The following is a 7,734-nucleotide window of genomic DNA, read 5'->3' on the forward strand; positions in this document are numbered from 1 at the left end:
ATGCATGAGCAATCCGCCTCTGAGGATGACAGAGGCTACACCCCGTCGATCCCCACCCCAATCCGCCTCCTTCACATGGCGCCGTAACTTGAACAGGGCTGCGCCCTCATGCTCGAGGCGCCCCCATTCAGCATGGTCCAAGACAATGACAGCGTCACGCGCCACATGACTCTCGGCTTCCTCAGAGGTTTCAACCTCGACTGATGCCACAAGGGGAGGGGGCGAGTCCTTGGTAGGTGTCTTACAGTGCCACGAGCCCGAGTAAAACGTGCACCCATCGTTCGTGTGTCGGGTACCTTTGCGATCAAAAACAGTAAAGGAATAGACCTGGAGGACTGCCAACCAACTTGAAAGTTGGCCAGACGGCTGCTCAATAGGCAGTGCACACTATAGCACTGCATGGTCAGACTGCAACTCAAAGCGTCTGACATAAAGATAGGGACAACCGCCAGCCGTACGTGTTCTTTTTCCATAGGGCTCAGTCGATAGGGGTGCTGCCCGATGGGAGCAGCATCGCCCGTATCAATGTGGTGACTCAAAAGCGTAGTATGGACGATGTCAAATTTGCCCTTGCTAAATACATCGGAGAATTCACGCAAAATCTCCGTCAACTACCCCATCTGGGACTCGGGCAATTCCGAATTTTCAGAACAAAGTGTGCCCATACACTTTTCATCAAAAAACTGTTGCGACTTCATATTCGACACGACCCCCACACCACCAACAATGTTTCCCTCGTGATGCATGGGTGATGCGTAGTCTAGCACGGTGCCCTCCTGAATGACAGATGTATCCAACCCTGCATTCAGGACTTGAATGAACGGTTCCTGGTCATTAGATACCTGAGTCTGGGCACCCACCAACGTCATCCCACGAATGGCTTTGTTTGAGGGTCCTAGGAGGATTCCTCCCACAGTCGCCTCCTGATCAAGCGGCTTGCATAATTGAAAGGGAACAAATATTTGCACGCCAGGGGGAATCTTTACGGTCTTGCTTGCAAGCGCTTGCACAGTAGTATTGGCCATGCACATTCGAGTGGGAGAAGGCAAAAAGGCCATTCAATGGCCCAATGGTAACTCAAGGCAACCCTGACTGATCAAAAATTTCAGGAGCATCTTCCCCAAGACGTCAGTCCCGAGCAAGCAAGAAACAGCAAGGGACGTTGATACAAGAACTGGTCCCGTCAAATTTGACATCTCCAATACACACCTCCGCTGTTATTTTCCCAATAGTGCCCAATGAACCGCCGTTTGCGGCAAATCAGCGAAACTCCACAGGACATAGTGTACGACATTTAGGGGGCAGAATGTAAAAAATCAACTCGGATATAATAGTCACGGACGCATGTTGTATATATTAGACCTTGAAAAATAATGAAAATAATAAAAATTAAATGCCAATTGACATTTTTTTTATTTCCCTAAATCAGGCTAATCAAAACAAACTATGCTAATTATGCAAATTATGCATTTATGCTAATTATGCTCAGCTTCATTGTCTTGGGGTATTACCTAATGTAATAATGAAATGGAGTTGTAATTGTTTGAAGTTATGCAAGTGTATGTAATCATGCTAATTAGGCTTTGCTTCGTTGTCTATGGTGTATTATCAATCGTGATAATACAATGATGATCTAATTGAATGAAGTTATGCAAGTGTAGGTGATTATACTATTTAAGCTAGGCTTCGTTGTCTAGGGTGTATTATCAATCGTGATAATACAATGTTTCTCGCTTTAACTTTTACTGATTATGTTATATCTTACCACAGGAAACAGTTATTATAATTAATATTATTAATCATTAACTTATGAAGGCGCCGTTACCAAGGCGACGCGCAAGGATGGCAAGAAGCGACACCACCGCAGGAAGGAGAGCTACGCCATGTACATCAGACTCTTCTATGTTAAGCAACTTAAATATGTAAAACAAACATAACACTATAATATGCGAACTCTTATGCTAGGAATGTCAACACAGTACTCCTGGAGATGTCCTCCTCATTGATCCATACATTTACCCCTCATTGGTTACGTTTGTTAAGCTGGGTAACGGAACAATCGGCTAATTCCTCAGAGTAAAGCGACCATACACAGCGATAGGAAAAATTCCTTAAAAATTAATGTGACAATATTCATACGAACAGCAATAAAGAAACATGTGCCTAAGGCAAAAGTAGTTTTCAATGAATTCATTTGGAAAGATTATGCAATTTACGAAATGCCCTGGAACAATAGTGTGCGGCAGTGTCTGTTTGCCCAATAGATGCGTATTGGGCAAACAGATGACGTCGCCGCAGTGATCTCACCGACGTCCGCTCTCTGTTCTCCCGCTACCAGTCCACAGACCCGTGCATGTGTGAGGCTCCACTCGCGGTGGTTCGATGGCCCTTGCCGCGACCATGCAACTTTAAAATCAGGTCGCTGATATTATATATACACTCCTGTGTGTCTCTGTGTAGTACTGTACACTATATATACACTTCTGTGTGTGTAGTACTGTACACTATATATACACTTGTGTGTGTCTCTGTGTAGTACTGTACACTATATATACACTTATGTGTGTCTCTGTGTAGTGTGGGGGCTACCGTCCCCCGCCATCACTGAATTGTCGGGGCCGCTGCTCACCGACTCCCCCGTTCCACTCACACCGCTACCCCCCGGCTGCTCCGTCAGGTCCAGACTAACGACCCCTAACGTCTCGCACCCCTGGAAAGTTTATGCAATTTACGAAATGCCCTGGAACAATAGTGTGCGGCAGTGTCTGTTTGCCTAATAGATGCACATCAATTGGCTAATGGGCTTGAATTGATTTGTGGGCAAGATTCCATCATCAAAAGAAATAAATCTCAACACAATAGTATTCCTGTGAGTGTGTAGAGTCGTAACATAGATGTTCATAAATGTTAGTTTCCTCAATAGATTCATTGGTACAGTAAGGCAATTAATGAAACGAATGACCAATATACTTCTAAACGACCGTATTCATGCAGCTCAATGGACCCAAGAATGTTTTTCACGATCAGCTATTAGTTAACGCACCACATTGGGATTGCCATTTTCGAAACACAAGGAGAACTTTGGAGTAATCTTATTAGTCCCGATATGTGCGTTATGTGTGTGTGGGTGTATTTTCTTCTTAAGCAGACGTCAAGGCGCCTTGGCGTCTGGTTGTTCCGAAAATGCCTTGGTTCCCTGCTGGGCAATGAGTCGTGTGTGTGGGCGTGTCATACACATGGCGCTCTCTATCTCTTGGCGGCAACTGCAGGCCTCTCTGCTGCTGGATGACCGCTGAGTCGGCATGACGCTCGTCCCTGACGGTGCCCGATTGTGCTCGAAGCTCGTCTGCTGTTCGCCAGCTCCGACACACTTCCTCTCAAAGTGAGTATATTTTAAATCGGTAAAATATTGTGTGCATTCATTATCGTTTTATTATTACAACAAAGTAAAACACAAATGTCTTAAAAGTGATGACAAAGATGAGGAGTGGAGATGTCTAGTTTTGCAGGGGTTTGAGGTTCAATTTCAGTGGCCACCCCAGTTAATACCGCGGATGTAAAAGTCATCTGAGCAATATAGATTGTGGAGAAGCGACTTTTCCACCAATTGAAAAGCTCAACGAAGTGGCTTATTTCGTGGAAATGTAGATAAGCCAAATACTCTAAACTTGTGATGTTGATGTGGAGGGAAAAAAAACGGAAGACCTGGAGAAAAATCCATGCGACCACTGAGACAGACGTGGAAACTCCAAACATACAGGTGTCATGGTCGGGATCGAACCCAAATCCTTCTGCATACAAGGCGAGGGAGCAACATTTCACAACTGCGGCGCCAATTAAGATTGGACCTTGTGTATGTATACTCTTTGGTTTTTTCGGTAAAGTCACGTAGGTCGAAAAAGAAAACAAAATAAAAAAAATTCTCACGACGTTCGGATCGCAACACAAGCAATCGTCCTCAGGCGGAAAAAATAATCCAGAGTGGAACTGCTGATAGCGCGAGAGAGCTGTTACAACAAGTGGTTATATATGTGGCGATGGGCAAGCAAGCTGGGTCTGAGATGGAAAGCAATTCCATCCACGGACGCAAGCAAGTCAGTTGTGTTAATGGGGGAGATTTATTCTGCCTGAGGACGACCGTTTGTGTTGCGATCGAAACGTCGTGATATATTCTTCTTTGGTTCTTTCGGTAAAGTCACGTAGAATGAGAATAAAATAATAAATTGATAAAATAAAATAACACAATAATATTCTCACGACGTTTCGGCCACAACACAAGCGGCCTTCATCAGGTGAAGGGAGCGAGACTGTCTGGTAGGACATAGCACTTCATTGGCATGAAGTGCTATGAAATTGGGATTTCATTCCAGTGTATTATTTTCCTACTGCCAAAATTATTTCAGTACGATTTATTTACTTAATATGAAACAACTTTCCATGAATAATGAAAAAATAAAATAAGGTACATATAGTAATAAAAAATACATTTACAATTGTAAATGTTGTACATTTAGGCTCCTACATAGCCCGCAACATTTACAATTAATGACACATTGTAAATTGTTAATGTTGGATGATAAAGGTTGACAATGATGGTGAATGGTGAAACGTTTAAACTAAACTATTGCATTTGCTATGGAACACCTTCCAAGCTATTCGCTACTTTTCAGAAGCAAACTGTTGACTAATGATAGCTGAACGTAGAAGCTTATCACGTTGAAATTCATAGCAGCCAAATAATCTAAACGCAAATTTGTAAATGTGTAAGGGTAACGTGAACAGCAAGAGAAGGTAGTTTCAATGGGAATGGAGCAGGCTTAATCGATAGTGGTGGTGAGTTTGACGACACATTTATATTCAAGAGATCTAACCCAAAAACCTCTATTATGGAAAACATTGGTCACGAAAGCTGACATGTTAAACGGAATAAAAACAAACATTTGAATCGAGTGTAAAATAAGTGTGCCCATTGATTTAATGATTATCAAATTAAATTTGCAATGCAGAGGTTTCGTTGATCAAATCTAGCGTACATTAGTGTAAATGTTTTTTTCACCTAAACGAAATAATTATTGTGCAGTCGTGCTTGTGATGTCACAGGGGATTTTCTAACCACGTGTCATGACAGGAAACCTGTAACAATGCGTCACGGCCGGAACTGATGACGTCACCACTGGGAGTGCTATAAGAACGCACGCTCGCACTTGGCACTCACACACGGACTTTGACAACACAAGCGGCAAGATGCTGATGCTACTGCTGCTGCTGTTGCAGTTCTGCATCAAATTTGTCCGGTTCCTCTTCTCCCTCTTCGTGGGCAACATATGCAAAGCTTCACATCTCATCCCCAAGCCACCATGCCCGAACCCTGGCACGGATTCACTGGCATGGACTTTGGTATTGCTCATGATTGGGTTGATGGTCATGACGGTTTTCATTCAGGTCATGAAGCGGCGTCATTGGAAACATGGTAAGTAGAAACATGCGGTGTGGGTGTATGGATCTTGATGTGAGGTTGTGAATCTCGATATATATCTGTCTGAAAGTGCGTGTGTATGTATTTGTGTGGGAGTGCGTGAAGTTTCGTGCTTTTATTTTTTCATCACGTTTCCTTCGTTGATTAAAAATAAATTTGTAATAAGCGGAGTTGAAAAAAATTGAGCATAGCTGTAAACACATCTCATCATGTGCTGGCAACGTTACCCATTACATGCTTTAATTGTAAAGTTATCTTCTATATTACCCGCTGATAACTCAAGACACTTCAAATTTCAAATTTTATCGAGGGTAACTTTTCCACTGGTCTGTAAACAGACGTGGAGATATGTCAAATACAATACAGTTGCAAATAAAGTTATCACTACATTGCAGAGAAAGTACATTTTCTATTTCAGTCCCTTTCCTAATGATGATCCCTGTTTCACACTTTTCAGCCTTGTTAACGTTTGAAGTGCAAAACGCGATGCTTCGACAGCAGAACGAGAATCTGGGGCGGAGAAGATCGAAGCTGCACGAGGAAAACACGACGCTACGTGCAGGGATGGAGGTGACTCGTCAGGAGTTCGTGGCGATGCAAGCGGAGACGATGCTACAAGAGCGAGCGATGTGGCAACATGGGATGCTGCGTCAAGGAAATGAGAGGCTGCATTTGGAGAACGTGACGCTGCTTCGAAAGAAGGAGACCCTCCTTCAGGAGATTGAGACGCTTCGTCTTGCCACTGCCGCCGCCACCGCCGTTACCAATGCCACCCCCGCCAACACCGACACCAATGCCAAGGAAATCACCGCCACCGCCACCAGCACCGCTATCAATGCCACCAACAGTACCGCCATGGCCAAGAAGAAAAAATCCAAATTTTCTTGGTTCAAAAAACATTTTCATTAATTTATGATGGGGGCAATTTTGGGAATAATTTAGTTTTTAAATTACCCATTTAAAAAGTCACACACACTTACACACAAAAACATCGACAACCTTCAGCATAAAATACCCATACAGGTGCTTTGTTTTTGTGGGGCCGTGTGATGGTTGAGGCCCGACCACTGAGTGAAACTCTTCAGGTTCATCCGACTGGGCATCTGCTCTCATTACGAGACACAGAGAGATACGGATATAGACATGGAGACAGTCAAGGAGACACACGGACACGGAGATGAAGACAAAGGTCTCCCTATAGCCTTGTTGTATATATTGTTTTGAAAAATAATAATAATAATAAAAAATACATTCTAAAATTGTAATTTTATCAAAATAAAATAGTTATTGAAGTATGCAAATATATTCAAATTATATAAATTAGGCTCGGCTTCGTTGTCTTGGGTGTATTACCAATACAATGATTTTCGCTTTAACTTTTACTGATAATGTTTTAGTGTTATTACGTCCGGTCTCAGAATTCAGAGCTCGCCACAGGATACAGTTCTTATAATTAAGATAATTACGCATGAACTGAGGAAGGAACCACTCAGACTCTTCTGTGTTAAGAAACTTTAATATCTAAAAACACTCTAATTTCCGAACACACTTAATGATCGAAATTGCCACCACAGTACTCCTGTATATGTCCTACTCATCGATCAATACAATTAACCCTCAATGGTTGCGTTGTTTAAACTGAGCAATAGAACAATAGGCTAACTCCTCACAGTAGCACGTCAATACACGACGATAGAAAAAGTCCTTAAAAATGACGGAACCGTGCTCAAGAAACATGTGGCCAATGGCAAAAGTGGACATCAATGAAATAATTTGAAAGATTAAGCAATTAACAGAATGTCTCTAAAAAATAGTGTATGTTCGGCTGTGTAGGTTTGCCTAACAGATGCTTATCAATTGGCTAATGGCACATCAATTAATTCGCCGGCAATATTCTGTGATCAAAATAAATATCTCAAAACAATGGTATTCATGTGAGTGTGTAGATTCATAACATAGATTATTATAAATGTTTAGTGTGTCATCAACGAAGTCATTGGTAAGGTTACGCGATGAAGGAAACGAATGACTAAAATAATTTGAAATGACCCTATTCATGCAACTCAAGCGACAGAACAATGTTTGCACGATCAGCTAATAGTTAACACACCACCTTGAGATGGAAACCCTTTTAGAAACTTGGAACAATCTTATTCGTACCGATATGCGCGCAGTGTGTGTGTGGGAGGGCAGTCACCACGAGGTCCAATAATTATAGCGGATAGTATAGTTTGAGTTGTCCACCTACTATTACTGCT

At 42.4% G+C, this 7,734-nt stretch overlaps 1 long non-coding RNA gene across 1 annotated transcript; it reads left to right on the forward strand.

Annotated features, from left to right (window-relative positions):
* Positions 1 to 2,562: 2,562 nt before the first annotated feature.
* On the forward strand, positions 2,563 to 7,405 carry LOC142906590 (uncharacterized). The gene is made up of 2 exons (XR_012930384.1): positions 2,563 to 3,382; positions 5,129 to 7,405. It is a non-coding gene; the product is annotated as an uncharacterized LOC142906590 (long non-coding RNA).
* The last annotated feature ends 329 nt before the right edge of the window (positions 7,406 to 7,734 follow it).

The sequence above is a fragment of the Petromyzon marinus genome, chromosome 68, assembly GCF_048934315.1.
Source record: "Petromyzon marinus isolate PM22_M1 ecotype Great Lakes invasive population chromosome 68, UKy_Petmar_22M1.pri1.0, whole genome shotgun sequence".
NCBI lineage: Eukaryota > Metazoa > Chordata > Hyperoartia > Petromyzontiformes > Petromyzontidae > Petromyzon > Petromyzon marinus.